This window comes from Eschrichtius robustus, chromosome 18 (genome assembly GCF_028021215.1).
Source record: "Eschrichtius robustus isolate mEscRob2 chromosome 18, mEscRob2.pri, whole genome shotgun sequence".
Lineage (NCBI taxonomy): Eukaryota > Metazoa > Chordata > Mammalia > Artiodactyla > Eschrichtiidae > Eschrichtius > Eschrichtius robustus.
Window position 1 is genome coordinate 52,505,149 of NC_090841.1, and position 22,522 is coordinate 52,527,670.

General features: G+C 36.7%; 1 protein-coding gene across 1 annotated transcript in view; it reads left to right on the plus strand.

Moving 5' to 3' along the window:
- The window catches only part of SCEL (sciellin), a 329,317-nt gene that overhangs the window by 27,045 nt on the left and 279,750 nt on the right, over window positions 1-22,522 (plus strand). The window lies entirely within an intron of this gene.

Below are 22,522 nucleotides of genomic sequence, written 5' to 3' on the forward strand. Positions count from 1 at the left end.
CACATGGGACTGAGAGTAATTGTTTTCTATCTTTTATGTAGGAACCCTTTTCGTACTCAAAAATGAGAGTCAGTCTCTCTTAAACCTTCTAAACTTCAGGTTATATAAAATTCAACTTTTTAACTTACACTCCTTACTACCGAACTTTGAATTATATCTGTCCTTTGTAGTGGAATTTCTCAAAATTGCCATAGAGAACTTTACCAAAGTTCTGACTAATACATTGTTGTTTGCACAGTTTTAAATCATTTGTATGCTTGTGGCATCCAGAGGTCAAGGGAATCATGAAAACAATAGCAAACTTAGGACATGAAAGAAATTAGTAAAGACCAGATAACCACCCCTATCAGCCCTCTGGAAAAAAAAACAAGTACCAGAAGTTTGTTTAATGTGGTATCTTTTCTGTTACTCATCCTGTGAGCCTAATAGAGGGAAATGTTTCTTCTTCCCTCCTAGTGTACTGATATAAGTAGCTAGGTAGCAAGTGCCAATTCAAATTCCATGAAATAAATGAGATTTTCTGCCAGATGAGATTTGAGGGACAGAATTAGTCAATGGACTCTAGTTTGTGTATGTGAAGACACTGAAACTGATACACTGAACTGTGCATTTAGAGTATGATCTTAATATTGACATTGACACAAATATTGTAATTTCCTGGGACTATAGTATGATCACTTTCCACCTCTGTCTTCTAACCAATGGTATGTGACCAAAAAACACAGAACAGCTGATTTACCTTTTTGGCCTGTGAAATAGTGACCATGGTTTCATTAGTTCAAGCTCTACTACCCCAAAATAACTGACCGAAGAAAAGTCTGTTCTACACTCTTCCAATATTTTCTCTCTTACATGGCAAAAGTGAATAAAAATTTATTTTGAGCATGTTGATTTTGCCACTTGACTTTCCTGTGCAGCAGCAAACCCTGTTTCCTCCTAGTCATGACCAGTCACTGTACCAAGTTCACCCAGGGGATGTGAAGAGCTGGGCTCCACAGCTTCCAGCTCCAATGCCAATGACACTGCTAGGTATTCCCAGGTGCTGCTGCGGCCACTGAATACTGGTTGCTACCCCAGCTCCCCATGTGACTCTTTGTCCTGCCCCTGACACTGCCAGATGAATCTACCACCTCCCTAGAACTTTATGTCACTAGCTCCAGATTCAAAATCCTGGAGAGTCTGATCCTGATAATTGGCTGAGCCTTGCTCATGTACCATGTTCTAACTTCCACGCTTCCTGGGAAAGCAAGGATCCATCCTTTTCAGCCTCTTTACTGAGAGGTAGACTCTGCCATCTATGAAGATTCAAAAGGTGGGGAAGTGCCCCAAACATGAAAAGGGGGTTCAGACAAATACACTACAAGTTGGGAAATGCTATGTATGTTCTGAGGTTGGAAAGCATGGAGAAAAAGTGGGGGAAAAACTCTGGAAATTGGACCCAGAACAAGGGGAACCTGGAAATCAAATGAAGGTATTTAGACTTTGTTAGGCAGAAAAAGTCACTGGAAATGCCTGCACAAAGGGATCAAAGTGGGCTTTAGGAATATTAATCTGCAGCAGTTAGCACAGAAGAACATTTGGAGAGAGGAGATTTTGGAGACAGAAACCAATGAGCAGTCCAGGGAGTTATCTGTATATAAAGCGATACATGCCTGATCTTGGATAGTGTCTGTAGCAATGCAAGTGAAAGAATAGGTGAGAGGATTGTAGAGATAAAATTCTAGAGCTCCCTAAAAGAACCCACTTCTTTCCAATTTTCTCGATAGCATAAATACCAACATCTTATTCAGAAGTATTCTATTCTAGGGACTTCCATGGCGGTCCAGTGGTTAAGACTCCGCACTTCCACTGCAGGGGGCACAGTTTCGATCCCTGGTCAGGGAACTAAGATCCCACATGCTGCACTGTGTGGCCAAAAAAAAAAAAAAAAAAAAAGTATTCCAATGTGAACTAAGTAGTTTGTCTAGGGTAGTAGTCCTCAGAGTATGGACAGCTCTGGTTCCTGAGACCCTTGCAGCAGTTCTGCAAGGTTAAAACTATTTTCATAGTAATACTAAGGTGTTATTTGCCTTTTCCACTATGGTAACGTTTGCACTGATGGTACAAGAGCAATAGTGGCTAAAACGGCTCCTTAACAGGAATCAAGGCAGTGGCACTGAACTGTATCGGTAGTATATAGTCATCATTGTATCTGTATATTTGTGTCAAGCAAAAAAATAGTCATTCTCACTTAAGAATGTCTTTGATAATGCAGTAAAAGGTATTAATTTTATTAAATCTTGATCCTTAAGTACACAGTTTTTAATAATCAGTGTGATGAAATGGGAAGTACCTATAAAACACTTCTACATATCAAAATGCCTAGTTCATCCAAGGAAAAACTTTGCATGATTGTTTGAATTACAAGCCGAACCAGCCCCTCACACCCCCACTACCCTGTAGCACATCATTTTTACTTGAAAGAACAAATTGACAGACAAACTGTGATTTTTGGGGGCCTTAGCTATTTGGCAGATATTTTCTTGAAAGTGAATGAAATGAGTCTGTCACTTCAGGAAAACAATAGGTTTTTTTGCCAATGATAAAATTAGTATTTTGTAAAACTTGTATCTGCCACCATAAACTTGACAGCTTCCTAACACCTAAGGATTTTTCTAATGAGATTGTTGGTTAAATTAATGGATGTGATTTTTTAAAAATATTATGTCATGAACTGAGTCAACATTTGGAAGATCTGTATAACTCAGTGAGCCAATAAGTGCCAAATGGCCAATTCAGGATGTTACAAAATCATGGGCAAGAAATCTATTCAAAGTGCAAGATAGACCAATAGATTTAATGTAACAGAGAATAAAAAATTCACTGGTATGGTTTTAAATTCCATATTACATCTAACCTCTTAAAAACTACCACTACCCAGTTATCAGTTGAACAATATCTGTAATTATCTGAAAAGGCTATTAAAATACTCCTCCCTTTTCCAATCACATAGCTAAAACTGGATTTTCTTCATCTACTTCAACCACAACATATCATAGCCGATTAAATGTAGAAGCAGACATGAGAATCCAGCTCTCATTTTCCAGTTTTGGAAAATATGTTATTTATGTTAACATACAAAGCATTTATTATTGCTATTTTTTCATAGAAATAACACTTTCCTAATTTTTATTGTTATTATTTTAAATGACATCATTAGTCACCAGAGAATACAAATCAAAACCACTTCATATGTACTAGAATAACTATAATAATAATTTTTTAAAAGTAACAAGTGTCAGTGAGAATGTAAAGAAATTGTGCCCCTTATATGTTGCTGGTAGGAATGTAAAATGGTATAGCCACTTTGGAAAACAGTTTGATAGTCCTCAGAAAGTTAACTGTAGAGCTACTACATGACCCAGCAATTCCATTCCTAGGCATATACCTAAGGGAATTGAAAACATATATTCACAAAAAAGCTTGTACACAACTGTTCATAGCAAAATTGTTCATAATTCCAAAAAGTAGAAACAATCCAGGTGTCTATCAACTGATGAATGGATAAGCTGAATGTGGTATATCCCCACAATGAAATATTATTCAGCCATAAAAAGGAATGAAGTACTGATTCATGCTGTTGATACATTATGGATGAACCTTGAAAACATGCTGAGGGAAAGAAGTTAGACACAAAAGGTCATGTATTGTATGATTCCATTTATATGAAATGTCCAGAATAGGCAAATCCATAGATACAGAAAGTAGACTAGTGGTTGCCAGAGGCTAGGAGAAGGAGGGGCTGGAGAGTGACAGGTAAGGAATAGTGGTGATACTGTACAACCCTGTAAATATACCAAGAAAAAAAGTGTAATGTTAGTGATTAAAGTTATCCCCATTGCAAAAATGTTTTGAGTAGTAGTCACAGAGACTAGAATGATATTGTTGAGCATAAGGAAAATCTCATTTTAGGGGTTAGAGATTCCCAAAATTTGTCCTAAGTACCAAGCTTAGGTTCCAGAGCTAACTCTAGATCCAATCAGCTAGGATTTTTTTTTTTTTAATCCTAGCCTTGCATTTCAGCTTGGGAGGAATTTCTAAAAGCGTTAAATGCTTATTCATCTTGCATGTGGACTTTTGTTTGCTTTTTGTACAAGTTTTAACCAATAATGGGATATTTATTATTACTGAAAGACAAAAATTACTAAATTACTGAATATTACTGAATGACAAAAAAAATAACAATACAAATTGTGAGACAACTGTCTATTGACAACATAGAAAATGGGGTCACTGAAAAGTGTTAATTATAGAAAAAACACTTTGTAATTTTTTTTGAGTTTCATTGTATAGTTTAAAATTGGTTTAATTTCCATTTTTGAAGATAAAAACTTTTCTCTTTCACTGAGAACAAACTGTAATTAACAGAAACACAACAGCTATTTGCATAACAATAGCTTCCTTGGCATTAGAGAAGCTTGTTATTTGGTTTTCTTTAAGTGAAAGATTTGGTCTCTGTAAGACACATCAATATTTTTATCTTAATATTTTGTGATCTTTCCATTATTCTCTGAAATCTGAATTTGAGTACATAATATACCATCATGTTTCTTGCCAGCATACCTATGAAAATCCCTCTTAAATTTTTACAGTTTCACCTCACCTCACTATCCATTTGTACCAGCTGCCACTTCCTCCTATGCTTTAGCCAGAGATTGGTCTTCTCCACAGTACCCAAATTAGCTATGGTCTTTAATGTTTGTCAAAAGTGGGTGCCACTCTTCTTCCTTTCACTGGAATTCCCTTCACCTTCTTAGCCTGCCCAGTTCTGTTCTTTGTGCTTTTTTTTGTGAAGACAGACCTGGCTCCACCACAAAGAATCCATCATTCCTAGCTCGTGTCCCCACCACACTCTACTGCCAACCTCAGGCCTGGTGTCCAGCAGTAGTTTTTCACACTGCATACACTCTAAGGTACTTATGCAGAGGTGCCTCAAAATTCTCCTCATGTGCCTCAAGGTTTACCTCTCATTGTGGAGAGAAAAGAAAATAAACTCTGGAGTCAGACAGATCTTAGTTGGCATTTAAACCCCACCCCTCATTAACAGGGTAAACTTGGTGACTCACTGAGTCTCCATGGCTTTAGTTTTCCATTTGTAAAATTGGTTGAATAATACCAATCTCATAGGGTCATTGTGAAGATTAAATCAGACTCTATATACATTGTGCCTGGCCCATTAATAAATGTTAACTCCTGACTTCCCCTTTCAGCATGTAACATGTATAATTTTAACAATATGTTTACATTGCCCACTATGTTATACTAGCAGAGAGAGAGACAGACAGACAGGCATATAGACACAGCACAGTGTCTGGCCTAGACCAGGCACTCAATAAATCTTTGATGAATGAATGAATAGCTGTGATTTCTTTCCAATTTTTTTTGGAAGTTGTGGCTTTGTGCCTGCCTTAAGTGAACAGTTCTGTATTCGTCAGACATGTGTCTGATTCAAATGGAAAATTGGATGAGGTTGCAGCTATCTCACCTTCTCCGTCATCTCCAACTTGTTTTGGATTCCAAATGGTACTACATTTTAGAATCCTTAATAGAAATTTAAAATTAAAGATACTTCTTCTGAAACTAACACAACATTGAAAGCAATTACTCCAATAAAGATGTTAAAAAAATAAAAACAAGAAGAATCCACCTGCCATTGCAGGGGACACGGGTTCGAGCCCTGGTCCCAGAAGATCCCACATGCTGCAGAGCCACAAAGCCCTTGTGCCACAACTACTGAGCCTGTGCTCTAGAGCCCACGAGCCACAACTACTTAGCCCATGCACCACAACTGAAGCCCACGCTTCTAGAACCTGTGCTCCACAACAAGAGAAGACACTGCAGTGAGAAGCCCGCGCACCGCAACAAAGAGTAGCTCCGACTCACCGCAATTAGAGAAAGCCAGTGCACAGCAGTGAAGACCCACCACAGCCAAAAATAAATAAATAAATAAATAAATTTATAAAAAAAAAATAAAGTCTACATTATCAGGAGGAGCAGTTAAGGTAATGATATACAAAAAATGATGTATGCAAAAGTGGAATACTGTGGTGACAGATGTTCCTTTATTATAAAATTTTATAAATTGAAAAAAAAAAGATACTCCTTCTCATGTTTGTACCCCTTTTATTTAGCTTTTCATTCCATTTAGATTATTCTGTTCCATGAAGTTCCAGAGCAGTCTTTCCTCAGTTTCATCATGGTTAGTTTTCAAATAACTTTTCAAATGAATAGGTATCTATTGAGCAGAAGCAAGAAAAACTGCAATCCTGCAGCCTGTGGAACAAAAACCACATTCACAGAAAGATAGACAAGATGAAAAGGCAGAGGGCTCTATACCAGATGAAGGAACAAGAAAAAACCCCAGAAAAACAACTAAATGAAGTGGAGATAGGCAACCTTCCAGAAAAAGAATTCAGAATAATGATAGTGAAGATGATCCAGGACCTCGGAATAAGAATGGTGACAAAGACTGAGAAGATTCAAGAAATGATTAACAAAGACCTAGAAGAATTAAAGAACAAACAAACAGAGATGACCAATACAATAACTGAAATGAAAACTACACTAGAAGGAATCAATAGCAGAATAACTGAGGCAGAAGAACGGATAAGTGACCTGGAAGACAGAATGGTGGAATTCACTGCTGCAGAACAGACTAAAGAAAAAAGAATGAAAAGAAATGAAGACAGCCTAAGAGACCTCTGGGACAACATTAAACGCAACAACATTCGCATTATAGGGGTCCCAGAAGGAGAAGAGAGAGAGAAAGGACCAGAGAAAATATTTGAAGAGATTATAGTCGAAAACTTCCCTAACATGGGAAAGGAAATAGCCACCCAAGTCCAGGAAGTGCAGAGAGTCCCATACAGGATACACCCAAGGAGAAACATGCCGAGACACATAGTAATCAAATTGGCAAAAATTAAAGACAAAGAAAAATTATTGGAAGCAGCAAGGGAAAAATGACAAATAACATACAAGGGAACTCCCATAAGGTTAACAGCTGATTTCAGCAGAAACTCTACAAGCCAGAAGGGAGTGGTATGATATACTTAAAGTGATGAAAGGGAAGAACCTACAACCAAGATTACTCTACCCAGCAAGGATCTCATTTAGATTTGATGGAGAAATCAAAAGCTTTACAGACAAGCAAAAGCTAAGAGAGTTCAGCACCACCAAACCAGCTCTACAACAAATGCTAAAGGAACTTCTCTGAGTGGGAAACACAAGAGAAGAAAAGGACCTACAAAAACAAACCCAAAACAATTAAGAAAATGGTCATAGGAACATACATATCAATAATTACCTTAAACGTGAATGGATTAAATGCTCCAACCAAAAGACACAGGCTTGCTGAATGGATACAAAAACAAGACCCATATATATGCTGTCTGCAAGAGACCCATTTCAGACCTAGGGACACATACAGACTGAAAGTGAGGGGATGGAAAAAGATATTCCATGCAAATGGAAATCAAAAGAAAGCTGGAGTAGCTATACTCATATCAGATAAAATAGACTTTAAAATAAAGAATGTTACAAGAGACAAGGAAGGACACTACATAATGATCAAGGGATCAATCCAAGAAGAAGATATAACAATTATAAATATATATGCACCCAATATAGGAGCACCTCAATACATAAGGCAACTGCTAACAGCTATAAAAGAGGAAATCGACAGTAACACAATAATAGTGGGGGACTTTAACACCTCACTTACACCAATGGACAGATCATCCAAAATGAAAATAAATAAGGAAACAGAAGCTTTAAATGACACAATAGACCATATAGATTTAATTGATATTTATAGGCCATTCCATCCCAAAACAGCAGATTACACTTTCTTCTCAAGTGCGCACAGAACATTCTCCAGGATAGATCACATCTTGGGTCACAAATCAAGCCTCAGTAAATTTAAGAAAATTGAAATCATATCAAGCATCTTTTCTGACCACAATGCTATGAGATTAGAGATGAATTACAGGAAAAAAAACGTAAAAAACACAAACACATGGAGGCTAAACAATACGTAACTAACTAACCAAGAGATCACTGAAGAAATCAAAGAGGAAATCAAAAAATACCTAGAGACAAATGACAATGAAAACACGACGACCTAAAACCTATGGGATGCAGCAAAAGCAGTTCTAAGAGGGAATTTTATAGCTATACAAGCCTACCTCAAGAAACAAGAAAAATCTCAAGTAAACAATCTAACCTTACACCTAAAGAAACTAGAGAAAGAAGAACAAACAAAACCCAAAGTTAGCAGAAGGAAAGAAATCATAAAGATCAGAACAGAAATAAATGAAATAGAAACAAAGAAAACAATAGCAAAGATCAATAAAACTAAAAGCTGGTTCTTTGAGAAGATAAATAAAATTGATAAGCCATTAGCCAGACTCATCAAGGAAAAGAGGGAGAGGACTCAAATCAATAAAATCAGAAATGAAAAAGGAGAAGTTACAACAGACACCGCAGAAATACAAAGCATCTTAAGAGACTACTACAAGCAACTCTATGCCAATAAAATGGACAACCTGGAAGAAATGGACAAATTCTTAGAAAGGTATAACCTTCCAAGACTGAATCAGGAAGAAACAGAAAATATGAACAGACCAATCACAAGTAATGAAATTGAAACTGTGATTAAAAATCTTCCAACAAACAAAAGTCCAGGACCAGATGGCTTCACAGGTGAATTCTATCAAACATTTAGAGAAGAGCTAACACCCATCCTTCTCAAAATCTTCCAAAAAATTGCAGAGGAAGGAACACTCCCAAACTCATTCTATGAGGCCACCATCACTCTGATACCAAAACCAGACAAAGATACTACAAAAAAAGAATATTACAGAGCAATATCACTGATGAAAATAGATGCAAAAATCCTCAACAAAATACTAGCAAACAGAATCCAACAACACATTAAAAGGATCATACACCACGATCAAGTGGGATTTATCCCAGGGATGCAAGGATTCTTCAATATATGCAAATCAATCAATGTGATACACCATATTAACAAATTGAAGAATAAAAACCATATGATCATCTCAATAGATGCAGAAAAAGCTTTTGACAAAATTCAACACCCATTTATGATAAAACTCTCCAGAAAGTGGGCATAGAGGGAACCTACCTCAACATAATAAAGGCCATATACGACAAACCCACAGCCAACATCATTCTCAACGGTGAAAAACTGAAAGCATTTCCTCTAAGATCAGGAACGAGACAAGGATGTCCACTCTCACCACTATTATTTAACCTAGTTTTGGAAGTCCTAGCCACGGCAATCAGAGAAGAAAAAGAAATAAAAGGAATACAAATTGGAAAAGAAGAAGTAAAACTGTCACTGTTTGCAGATGACATGATACTATACATAGAGAATCCTAAAACTGCCACCAGAAAACTACTAGAGCTAATTAATGAATTTGGTAAAGTTACAGGATACAAAATTAATGCACAGAAATCCCTTGCATTCCTATACACTAACGACAAAAAATCTGAAAGAGAAATTAAGGAAACACTCCCATTTACCATTGCAACAAAAAGAATAAAATACCTAGGAATAAACCTACCTAAGGAGACAAAAGACCTGTATACAGAAAACTATAAGACACTGATGAAAGAAATTAAAGATGATACCAACAGATGGAGAGATATACCATGTTTTTGGATTGGAAGAATCAATATTGTGAAAATGACTATACTACACAAAGCAATCTACAGATTCAATGCAATCCCTATCAAATTACCAAGGGCATTTTTTTACAGAACTAGAACAAATCATCTTAAAATTTGTATGGAGACACAAAAGACCCCGAATAGCCAAAGCAGTCTTGAGGAGAAAAAATGGAGCTGGAGGAATCAGATTTCTTGACTTCAGACTATACTACAAAGCTACAGTACTCAAGACAATATGGTACTGGCACAAAAACAGAAACATAGATCAATGGAACAAGATAGAAAGCCCAGAGATTAACCCACGCACATATAGTCAACTAATCTATGACAAAGGAGGCAAGGATATACAATGGAGAAAAGACATTCTCTTCAATAAGTAGTGCTGGGAAAACTGGACAGCTACATGTAAAAGAATGAAATTAGAATACTCCCTAACACCATGCACAAAAATAAACTCAAAATGGATTAGAGACCTAAATATAAGACTGGACACTATAAAACTCTTAGAGGAAAACATAGGAAGAACACTCTTTGACATAAATCACAGCAAGATCTTTTTTGATCCACTTCCTAGAGTAATGGAAATAAAAATGAAAATAAACAAATGGGACCTAATGAAACTTAAAAGCTTTTGCACAGCAAAGGAAACCATAAACAAGACGAAAAGACAACCCTCAGAATGGGAGAAAATATTTGCAAATGAATCAACGGACAAAGGATTAATCTCCAAAATATATAAACAGCTCATTCAGCTCAATATTAAAGAAACAAACAACCCAATCCAAAAATGGGCAGAAGACCTAAATAGACATTTCTCCAAAGAAGACATACAGGCGGCCACGAAGCACATGAAAAGATGCTCAACATCCCTAATTATTAGAGAAATGCAAATCAAAAGTACAATGAGTTCTCACCTTACACCAGTTAGAATGGGCATCATCAGAAAATCTACAAACAACAAATGCTGGAGAGGGTGTGGAGAAAAGGGAACACTCTTGCACTGTTGGTGGGAATGTAAATTGATACAGCCACTATGGAGAACAATATGGAGGTTCCTTAAAGAACTAAAAATAGAATTACCATATGACCTAGCAATCCCACTACTGGGCATATCCCCAGAGAAAACCATAATTCAAAAAGACACATGCACCCCAATGTTCATTGCAACACTATTTACAATAGCCAGGTCATGGAAGCAACCTAAATGCTCATCGACAGACAAATGGATAAAGAAGTTGTGGTACATATATACAATGGAATATTTCTCAGCCATAAAAAAGAACGAAATTGAGTCATTTGTTGAGACGTGGATGGATCTAGAGACTGTCATACAGAGTGAAGTAAGTCAGAAAGAGAAAAACAAATATCGTATATTAACACATGTATGTGGAACCTAGAAAAATGGTACAGTTGAACCGGGTTGCAGGGCAGAAGCTGAGACACAGATGTAGAGAACAAACGTAAGGACACCAAGGGGGGAAAACTGCGGTGGGGTGGGGATGGTGGTGTGCTGAATTTGGCGATTGGGATTGACATGTATACAGTGATGTGTATAAAACTGATGACTGATTAAAAAAAAAAAAAAGACAAATACAACTACATTAGAACAGTGTTGGTGAAGCTCATAAATACAATGGTCACCAAACGAAGCCAGACTGGAAAATGTATATGTGTGATTATACAAAGTTGCAGAACCAACAAAATGAATTTAGGCTGCTAGATGTCAGGAGGATGAAGGAAGTTATGACACTTTGACTTTGTAGGCGGTGGCTGGAAGGAAACAGGAGTGGCCTTCTGAGAGGTGGTAATGCTTGTCCCTTGATCTAGGGGCTGGTTGCAGGGGTGTGTTTCATTTGTGCAAAATTGATAGAACTGTGCACTTTTGATGTGTTCCCTTTTTGTATGTACTTTATACTATAATAAAAGCTTCATAATTAAAAAAAAAAAGGTATCTATTGAACATGTATAAGTACTTGTGTTTTCTCTCTTAAAATTAGCCAGGCTCAACGATGGCTTGTTAAGTCATTCGATCTCATAGGTATGCTTAGAGAACAAAAAAAATGGCAATCTTAATTATTGCTATGAAAGATCCATAAAAGATAAATGGGTGATGGTTGGGTAATAGCTTTTTATTCAACAAAGGATGAGATATTTAATGGGAAAAGAGGGTTTTTCTTTCAATGCTGTATTAAAAGTTTTCATACATTCGAGTTTAGAGTTATTATCTTAGAAGTTACAATAGTTATTGCAAGTTCTTTTCTTTTAGTAAATTTTATTAACCATGAAAAGATCTCTCTGGGCAATGCTTTTGATCCTGAACAAAGCTAGCCATATGTGTCTTTTATGAAATTTTTATACTGGAAAAAAAGACAAGTACTTATACTCAGAAAATGCTAAGCAGAGTCCATGTTTGAGTGGAGTCTTGAAGAATTAACAGGAGTTTGCACGACGAGGAAGTGAGGAAAACATTTTTGGCAGAGGGACTAGCCTTCACCAGTTGATGTTGGGTTTGGCTTTTAGGCAACAGCCGTACAAATGTTAAAAACAGCTATTATGATAACTGTCAGTCTTTGCTCTTTAGAGAAATGTACATGTTAAGAGGATGAAAACAATAGGCAATTTCTCTTTCTTTAGCCTCCTTTTCTCTCCTGGAACAGGTTACCTAGCAAAATAGGCTGAGTAAAGTTCCAGGTTGCTACCGGAGTGTTTCTAAGGATGTTAGGTTACTGTCATTCCCCCCAAAAACATCTGTACTCTTCAACTTTCTTTTCCTACATTGTTTATAAAAATTATAAAAACTGCAACTCACACATACAACCTGCCTTAGAGGAGGTAACTGGTCTTTCCTGAAGCCAAATCTTCAATATTTTCTATGATCTACAACTTGTTGTCTATATTATCTTGTTCCCATTTATTCCAGTCTTTATCTTGGGGGAAGAATCCGTGTCTTGAACTTCTTTATATATATATATATATATTTTTTTTCTAGTTATTAGGCTTCTTTTTTTTTAATTGGGGTATAGTTGTTTTACAATGTTGTGTTAGTTTCTACTGTACAACGAAGTGGATTTCTCTGTGCTATACAGCAGGTTCTCATTAGTTATCTATTTTATACATATTAGTGTATATATGTCAATCCCAATCTCCCAGTTCATCCCACCCCTCTATGTTTTTCTATAAGACTTTAATATAGTCCTAGAATCTAGAGAGATCTATCTAGAAAGTTTGAGTTTCCTGAATACCTATTAGATTGCTTCTTGACTTGCCCATCATGGGGATGAGAGAAACCGCTGAAAAATATGTAAGGCTAATGAAACTGGAATTACAGTGGTGGAAGGGAATGTGTGTTGGATATTTCCCAATGCCCTTCTAGACCCACTCTCTACCTATTCTGGCTGATCTTTATGGATTGTATTAATTTTCTCCCTTGCCCTCTGGCTTCTACTGGGTTCAGACAATACGAGGCACTGGAAGGAAATCTGAAGGGCAGAAGGAGTGAAGTTAGGTTCGAGCCCTGGTCTGGGAGGATCCCACATGCTGTGGAGCAACTAAGCCTGTGTGCCACAACTACTGAAACTGCGCTCTAGAGCCTGCGAGGCACAACTACTGAAGCCCGTGTGCCACAACTACTGAAGCCCGCATGCCTAGAGCCCATGCTCCACAACAAGAGAAGCCACCACAATGAGAAGTCCGCACACCACAACAAAGAGTAGCCCCCGCTCGCCACAACCAGAGAAAAGCCCACGTGCTGCAACAAAGACCCAACACAGCCAAAAATAAAATAAATTTTTTAAAAAAGAAATGAATAGGTTTCTCAGGCAGATTAAATTCTTGTTTGGCAGAAAATATTTCATTGTTTGTGTCCCCATGAATGATGTCTTAGTTCTTGATTTTAGCTATGCTAATTGTTAGTACAGTAAAGTTACTGTTCTAAAGCTATATTCATAAATAGATCAGTGGAGTCAGTGCCAACTTAAAAGGAGGTGGCATTACACTTCAGGTAACATTCAAACTCCTTGCTAGAGACTACAGCTCCCTGCATGATCTGATCTTTGTCTACCTCTCTTAACTCATCATGTATTATTCTTCCCCTTGCTTACTGTTCCACCCAAATTGTCTTTCTTTCTTTTCTGCCAATCTGTCAAGCTTGTTCCAGTTTCAGGACCTTTGCACTTCCTATTTCTCTCTTTCTGAACACTTTTCTATTGAGTATGCACAGGGCAGTCAAACTGCCATCAGTTAGAACTCAGTGAGGCCTCCCTGGTCCCCTTATCTAACGTTGCCTATACCCTATCTAGGCACTAGTTTAATACTATATTTTGCTTCTTGGTAGCATTTATCTCTAACCAAAATTTTATTACTTCATTCTGCATTATCTGCATCCCCAGAAATTAACACGGAGCCCACTACATATAAGATGCTCAATTTTTTAAATGAATGCATACAAATGGCTCTGATCTTGTCCTTACCGCATTCAATCTTTTTATCAGCAACTTAAAAAAAGACATAGAAAGGCATGCTTATCGAATTTTTAGATGATATAAAACTGCTAATTTAGATGGAATGTATAAATATCTTACTATGTTGAAGTACTGAAGTAAAACTATCTTAACAGGGACAAAGGTCAAATGTGAAATTTAGATTAAAAAATCTACTACAGAATCATAGCTTAACAGCATTTCAAGAGCAAAAAGACCTAAGGATTTTCATTGTAGGCTGCATGGTGGCTAATATAGGTAACCTAAATTAATAGAGGCAAAATAGCCAGAAAGTGGTGCCACTGTATTCTGCTGGGTTTAACCCACCTCTGGAGCAGTGGGCTTATTTAAATTATTTAGTTGTCTGAATATTTATGTACACTTACTGTCAACTCATTATTTTTTATTTTTCAATGAGCAGTGTAAACTGTTGTGTTAACTGGCCAGCAACTTCTGTTCTTGCAGGCAACCTAAGTGGAAAAATGAAATTGTAATCAACCTGCTGATTATTGAGTGAGGGTATTAGTTATCTTTGATGACATCAGACTCTGAGAGTCTGAGCTGTCATCTCCGTGTTTGTAGAGTGGATGATCCACTTCTAAGTCTCTTCTACCACTGGGGTCAGGCCTAGGAGTTTAATGGCCCCTGGGGGATTCAGTATCCTTGTTGGGTCCCCCATCCGTGTAAAGAGTCCCTTCATTAAATTCTACTCAAAATCTCAGTTTCCTTTAGGACACTGATTGATAGCATAATTTTCAAAATTCTTTGAGTGGTAAAATTTTAGGAGGGGCAAATTTTGTGGTTTTTAATCATTATACATGTACCTCTATTGAAGTATTTATTTGTAGTAAAGATTTTTTGAGTAGTTGTGTGTGCCTGACAGTTTACATACCTTAATCCTAATTCTTATGACTATAGGGAAAGTAGGTATTATTATTTGAACTTTATAGATGAGGAACTTGAAGCTCAGAGAGGTCAGATCATGTGTCCAAGGCAATGGGCATATCTTGTTTTGTTGCACTTTGCTTTATTACACTTCTCAGATATGGCAGTTTTTACAAATTGAAGATTTGTGGAGGACCTGCCTCAAGCAAGTCTATTGGCATCATCTTTCCAACAGCATTTGCTCACTTCATGTCTCTTTCACATTTCAGTAATTCTTGTAATATTTCAGACTTTTTTATTATTATTATATTTGTTATGGTGATCTATGATCAGTGATCTTTGATGTTAATATTGCAAAAAGATTATGAATTGCTGAAGGCTCAGATTATGGTTAGCATTTTTTTAGCAATATGGTATATTTTAAATGAAGGTATGCATATTATTTTTTTAGATATAATGCTATTGCACATTTAAAAAACTACAGTATAGCATAAACACAACTTTTATATGCACTGGGAAACCAAAAAACTTGTTTGACTCACTTTTTTGCAATATTCACTTTATTTGGTGGTCTGGAACCCTCCCTGCAATATCCCTGGGGTATGCCTATAGTTTATAAATGACAGAGACTTAATGTGAGTTTGAGTCCAAGACCTACATTGCTTGTTTCGACTATACCTATCACCTCTCTTATTCCATCATGCATGTCTGGCAAGTTTTCTGAAAGTGGAGACTATACTGTATTCTTTTATCTCCACTAGCATAATGTCTGGAACATAGCAGACATGCAACACATTTTTTTGAATGAATGGAGTGGAAATGTCACTTACCTGTTAACCTGTACAGGTTTTCCCCACTATCTGAAAGTTCCTAAGCCAAAATGGGGTAAAGCAAAGAAGCAATTACCTTAGGACACATCTTGCTAACAAATACACAAAATAAATCAAGATAAAGCACAGATGCTCACAGACACTGTTCAAAGCTATGGCGGCTTGAGTCTGAGATGCTGAGTGTAGTTCCCAGAGAAGGAGCTTGGCGGTGCCACTCTCACTGCTCGGGGTACACTCTGCCTCTATAACTGGGTCACTGCAAAACCAACACTGAATGCTATTTTTGCTTTTTTCCATAAAAATGAAAATCCTCTTCAGATCATTTTTGGTTATCAAAAAACAGCTACTAATGTTAAGTCTTTCATAAAAGCCAAGTGAGCCTAAAGGGAACTTCCAAAAAGCAGGGGATACCTGTATTTCTTTTCTTTAGGAATACCTGTAGCAGGTCTTTGATGTCATATTATTTGCTACATAATTTTTTTTCATGCTCCTTTTCACTTTTAATCACTGGCTCTCACTTTTATGCCCTTGATTTTCTCCTATATGCATTCCTTTCTGAAAATACAGATATATCATGTATCAGAGACAAAGATTTATCTGGCAACTTGAAATGGTGAGAAAATAAAAGTACAAACAATGATAATATTTGGTGAGTCTGGGGTTAAGAGTCATAGGAAGACGTTGTTAAAAGCCACTTAAATCCATCCATACTTTCTCTTAACACCCAATGTTTTATTTGGATACACCATAGGTGGTGTCATTTCTGTCCCACCACTAGTAGAACGAAGAGGTTCTATCTTGTACATCTTAGCATATATACAGCAAATACATTGAGTTTATTGATTATTATAGGTTATTATAATCATTAAAACACATATACTTGCCTTAGAAAATAGCTTAAGAAATGCCAAATGAATGACAGCAAATAACAAGTCTGGACATTGTAATTCTCCTTATTTACTTAGCCAAAAACTAAGTATGCTGACATATTTTATAGAGAGTTTAACAAAAATGCTCACCACATTCAAGAGCCACAGTGCTCCCTTTGGGCGGGACATTCTGTGGTAGGGAAAACGCAAACCAAGTCTTGCTGTTATTCTTAAAGTAATGTTTTTGATTTCTGCATTGGGGGTTCTAATATGGAAATAGGTGAATTGAAAGTCATAGAACACTGAAATATTACAACTAAGCAAAAAAGTATTAGATTATGAAAGAAATATGACTTCAAATGTTTAAATTTTTACTGATTTGTTCTTATTAAACTTTCCTCCACCATTTTATTTTGAAAAATTTCAACTCAACAGAAACATCAAAAGAATAGTTAAATGAATATCCATATACTCTTCTCCGAGATTAACTAATTAACATTTTGCCATATATGTTTTACTCCCCTTTATAACTAATAACATTTTAAAAAGAGTTTAGATAACAAATACAGATTTCACAGTCATGCTATTGTCTTTAGCTACAACTAGATTTATAAGCTCTTTGAGGGCAGGAACTAGGCCTATCTTGCTCATTGCTGCATCCCCAGCACCTAACATTGGTGTTCGGCATATAGCACAAGCTCAATAAATATTCACTGACTGATGGATTGAACTGTTCTTTATATAATTGGTCTTTATTAGCTGCACAAATCAATCAAAGCTTGAAAGAAATTGTTGATTTGATCTTAAAGCAAAATACTCAAAGTATACACAGGTCTCAAGGGGAAATATATCTAAATCTTCCTTTTATGTCTCTCAGCACTTACTACAATGCCTTAATCAGATAGTGCTCATTAAATATTCCTTGAATGACAGAACAAAGAAAGCTTGGTTAGAGCATCCAAGATAATCCTGACTATGATGGAAATGTTGGAAAATAAGCTGCATGATAGAAACTTGGGGAGTGATTTTATTCAGACTGGGACAATCCGTGAATGGATCTGGTGTCTCCGTCTGTCTCTGTTGCAAGGCTGAGTTCTAGAGTTGGAATTCGGTGAAGAGGAAGTACAAGGAACACAGAACAGAAAAAAAGTAAATTAATTTGAGCTATTACACAGGAATTCTTAGGCATACAGAGGACTTTCCTAAGAGTGAATGCTATTAAGGTTTGAACTTGGGTATTTACAAAGGTTATTCTCTTCTGTAGATTTCTTCTTCTATGGAGGAATCTATTACAAAATTGAAAGATCCTAGGACCTTTTAATATGTTTCTGACTAAAATGACCACATCTAAACATATCAAAAAATATAATGAATGTCAACAGGATAGTTCCCCACTGCTTACACAAAAAAGTTCAAATAGCAGCATACAATTCAAGGTCCTTTGCAAAACTAAATCCCAACTATCTCAATACCTTCATTGTTCTTGTCCCATATCTAGCCTGGGTTGTGGCCCAGAGTTTTTCTAACTGTGGTCTATGGAACTCTAGTATTCCTGAAGCATCTAGTATCTCTAATACAAAACATCTTATGTTAAAAATTTTGCATGGTGAAATAAGTGTGGGAAATGTTTCATACCATATTCCTAATCCACCTATTGGACGTTCAATGATAAATGGACCTCATTGGTCTAAGATCTACATTAGCCCAATTAGAGTCTCTGAAAAATTTTGCAGTTTATAGCTTACCAAACTTACTTGCCTAAGTAATTTTTAGGTGGCAGAATATTTATTAACATCATAAAGGGCACTTGTGTTCCCCAGAATACAGTCTGCAAAATGCTGCTTAACCATCATAATGCTTGGAATTCCTTGAATGCTGCTCCTGCCATTTCTGACCCGAATAACAGTTTGTTTAGAAAAAGCCCCATCATCAAAAAGATATACCAAGGCATTTATAAGAAGGAAGCCACAGAAGATAGGGATAACTTGCAAACTATTTCTGTGACTTAAACCTATGTCTATCTGCCCTCCAAGGCCTGTGATCTACTGTGTAATGAAGTTAGAAGCACAGTCTTTATACACAGTTTTCTTTTTTTTTTTTTAAACATCTTTATTGAAGTATAATTGCCTTACAATGGTGTGTTAGCCTCTGCTTTATAACAAAGTGAATCAGTTATACACATACAATATGTTCCCATATCTCTTCCCTCTTGCATCTCCCTCCCTCCCACCCTCCCCATCCCACCCCTCTAGGTGGTCACAAAGCACCGAGCTGATCTCCCTGTGCTATGTGGCTGCTTCCCGCTAGTTATCTATTTTACATTTGGTAGTGTATATATGTCCATGACACTCTCTTACCCTGTCACATCTCACCCCACCCCCTCCCCATATCCTCAAGTCCATTCTCTAGTAGGTCTGTGTCTTTATTCCCGTCTTGCCACTAGGTTCTTCATGGCCTTTTTTTTTTTTTTTCCTTAGATTCCGTATATATGTGTTAGCATACTGTATTTGTTTTTCTCTTTCTGACTTACTTCACTCTGTATGACAGACTCTAACTCCATCCACCTCATTACAAATACCTCCATTTCATTTCTTTTTATGGCTGAGTAATATTCCATTGTATATATGTGCCACATCTTCTTTATCCATTCATCTGTCGATGGACATTTAGGTTGCTTCCATGTCCTGGCTATTGTAAATAGAGCTGCAATGAACATTTTGGTACATGACTCTTTTTGACCTATGGTTTTCTCAGGGTATATGCCCAGTAGTGGGATTGCTGGGTCGTATGGTAGTTCTATTTGTAGTTTTTTAAGGAACCTCCATACTGTTCTCCATAGTGGCTGTATCAATTTACATTCCCACCAACAGTGCAAGAGTGTTCCCTTTCCTCCACACCCTCTCCAGCATTTATTGTTTCTAGATTTTTTGATGATGGCCATTCTGATCGGTGTGAGATGATATCTCATTGTAGTTTTGATTTGCATTTCTCTAATGATTAATGATGTTGAGCATTCTTTCATGTGTCTGTTGGCAATCTGTATATCTTCTTTGGAGAAATGTCTATTTAGGTCTTCTGTCCATTTTTGGATTGGGTTGTTCGTTTTTTTGTTGTTGAGCTGCATGAGCTGCTTGTAAATCTTGGAGATTAATCCTTTGTCAGTTGCTTCATTTGCAAATATTTTCTCCCATTCTAAGGGGTGTCTTTTGGTCTTGTTTATGGTTTCCTTTGCTGTGCAAAAGCTTTTAAGTTTCATTAGGTCCCATTTGTTTATTTGTGTTCTTATTTCCATTTCTCTGGGAGCTGGGTCAAAAAGAATCTTGCTGTGATGTATGTCATAGAGTGTTCTGCCTATGTTTTCCTCTAAGAGTTTGATAGTGTCTGGCCTTACACTTAGGTCTTTAATCCATTTTGAGTTTATTTTTGTGCATGGTGTCAGGGAGTGTTCTAATTTCATACTTTTACATGTATCTGTCCAATTTTCCCAGCACCACTTATTGAAGAGGCTGTCTTTTCTCCACTGTATATGCTTGCCTCCTTTATCAAAGATAAGGTGACCATATGTGTGTGGGTTTATCTCTGGGCTTTCTATCCTGTTCCATTGATCTATATTTCTGTTTTTGTGCCAGTACCAAACTGTCTTGGTTACTGAAGCTTTGTAATATAGTCTGAAGTCAGGGAGCCTGATCCCCCAGCTCCATTTTTCGTTCTCAAGATTGCTTTGGCTATTCGGGGTCTTTTGTGTTTCCATACAAATTGTGAAATTTTTTGTTCTAGTTCTGTGAAAAATGCCGGTGGTAGTTTGATAGGGATTGCATTGAATCTGTAGATTGCTTTGGGTAGTAGAGTCATTTTCACAATGTTGATTCTTCCAATCCAGGAACATGGTGTATCTCTCCATCTATTTGTATCATCTTTAATTTCTTTCATCAGTGTCTTATAATTTTCTGCATACAGGTCTTTTGTCTCCTTAGGTAGGTTTATTCCTAGATATTTTATTCTTTTTGTTGCAATGGTAAACGGGAGTGTTTTCTTAATTTCACTTTCAGATTTTTCGTCATTAGTGTATAGAAATGCAAGAGATTTCTGTGCATTAATTTTGTATCCTGCTACTTTACCAAATTCATTGATTAGCTCTAGGAGTTTTCTGGTAGCATCTTTAGGATTCTCTATGTATAGTATCATGTCATCTGCAAATAGTGACAGCTTTACTTCTTCTTTTCCGATTTGGATTCCTTTTATTTCTTTGTCTTCTCTGATTGCTGTGGCTAACACTTCCAAAACTATGTTGAATAATAGTGGTGAGAGTGGGCAACCTTGTCTTGTTCCTGATCTTAGTGGAAATGGTTTCAGTTTTTCACCATTGAGGACAATGTTGGCTGTGGGTTTGTCATATATGGCCTTTATTATGTTGAGGAAAGTTCCCTCTATGCCTACTTTCTGCAGGGCTTTTATCATAAATGGGTGTTGAATTTTGTCGAAAGCTTTCTCTGCATCTATCGAGATGATCATATGGTTTTTCTCCTTCAATTTGTTAATATGGTGTATCACATTGATTGATTTGCGTATATTGAAGAATCCTTGCATTCCTGGGATAAACCCCACTGGATCATGGTGTATGATCCTTTTAATGTGCTGTTGGATTCTGTTTGCTAGTATTTTGTTGAGGATTTTTGCATCTATGTTCATCAGTGATATTGGCCTGTAGTTTTCTTTCTTTGTGACATCTTTGTCTGGTTTTGGTATCAGGGTGATGGTGGCCTCATAGAATGAGTTTGGGAGTGTTCTTCCCTCTGCAATATTTTGGAAGAGTTTGAGAAGGATAGGTGTTAGCTCTTCTCTAAATGTTTGATAGAATTCACCTGTGAAGCCATCTGGTCCTGGGCTTTTGTTTGTTGGAAGGTTTTTAATCACAGTTTCAATTTCAGTGCTTGTGATTGGTCTGTTCATATTTTCTATTTCTTCCTGGTTCAGTCTTGGCAGTTTGTGCATTTCTAAGAATCTGTTCATTTCTTCCAGGTTGTCCATTTTATTGGCATAGAGTTGCTTGTAGTAATCTCTCATGATCTTTTGTATTTCTGCAGTGTCAGTGGTTACTTCTCCTTTTTCATTTCTAATTCTATTGATTTGAGTCTTCTCCCTTTTTCTCTTGATGAGTCTGGCTAATGGTTTATCAATTTTGTTTATCTTCTCAAAGAACCAGCTTTTAGTTTCATTGATTTTTGCTATTGTTTCCTTCATTTCTTTTTCATTTATTTCTGACCTGATCTTTATAATTTCTTTCCTTCTGCTGGCTTTGGGGTTTTTTTGTTCTTCTTTCTCTAATTGCTTTAGGTGCAAGGTTAGGTTGTTTATTCGAGATGTTTCCTGTTTCTTGAGGTAGGCTTGTATTGCTATAAACTTCCCTCTTAGCACTGCTTTTGCTGCGTCCCATAGGTTTTGGGTCGTCGTATCTCCATTGTCATTTGTTTCTAGGTATTTTTTGATTTCCCCTTTGATTTCTTCAGTGATCACTTCGTTATTAAGCAGTGTATTGTGTAGCCTCCATGTGTTTGTATTTTTTACAGATCTTTTCCTGTAATTGATATCTAGTCTCATAGCGTTGTGGTCGGAAAAGATACTTGATACGATTTCAATTTTCCTAAATTTACCAAGGCTTGATTTGTGACCCAAGATATGATCTATCCTGGAGAATGTTCCATGAGCACTTGAGAAAAATGTGTGT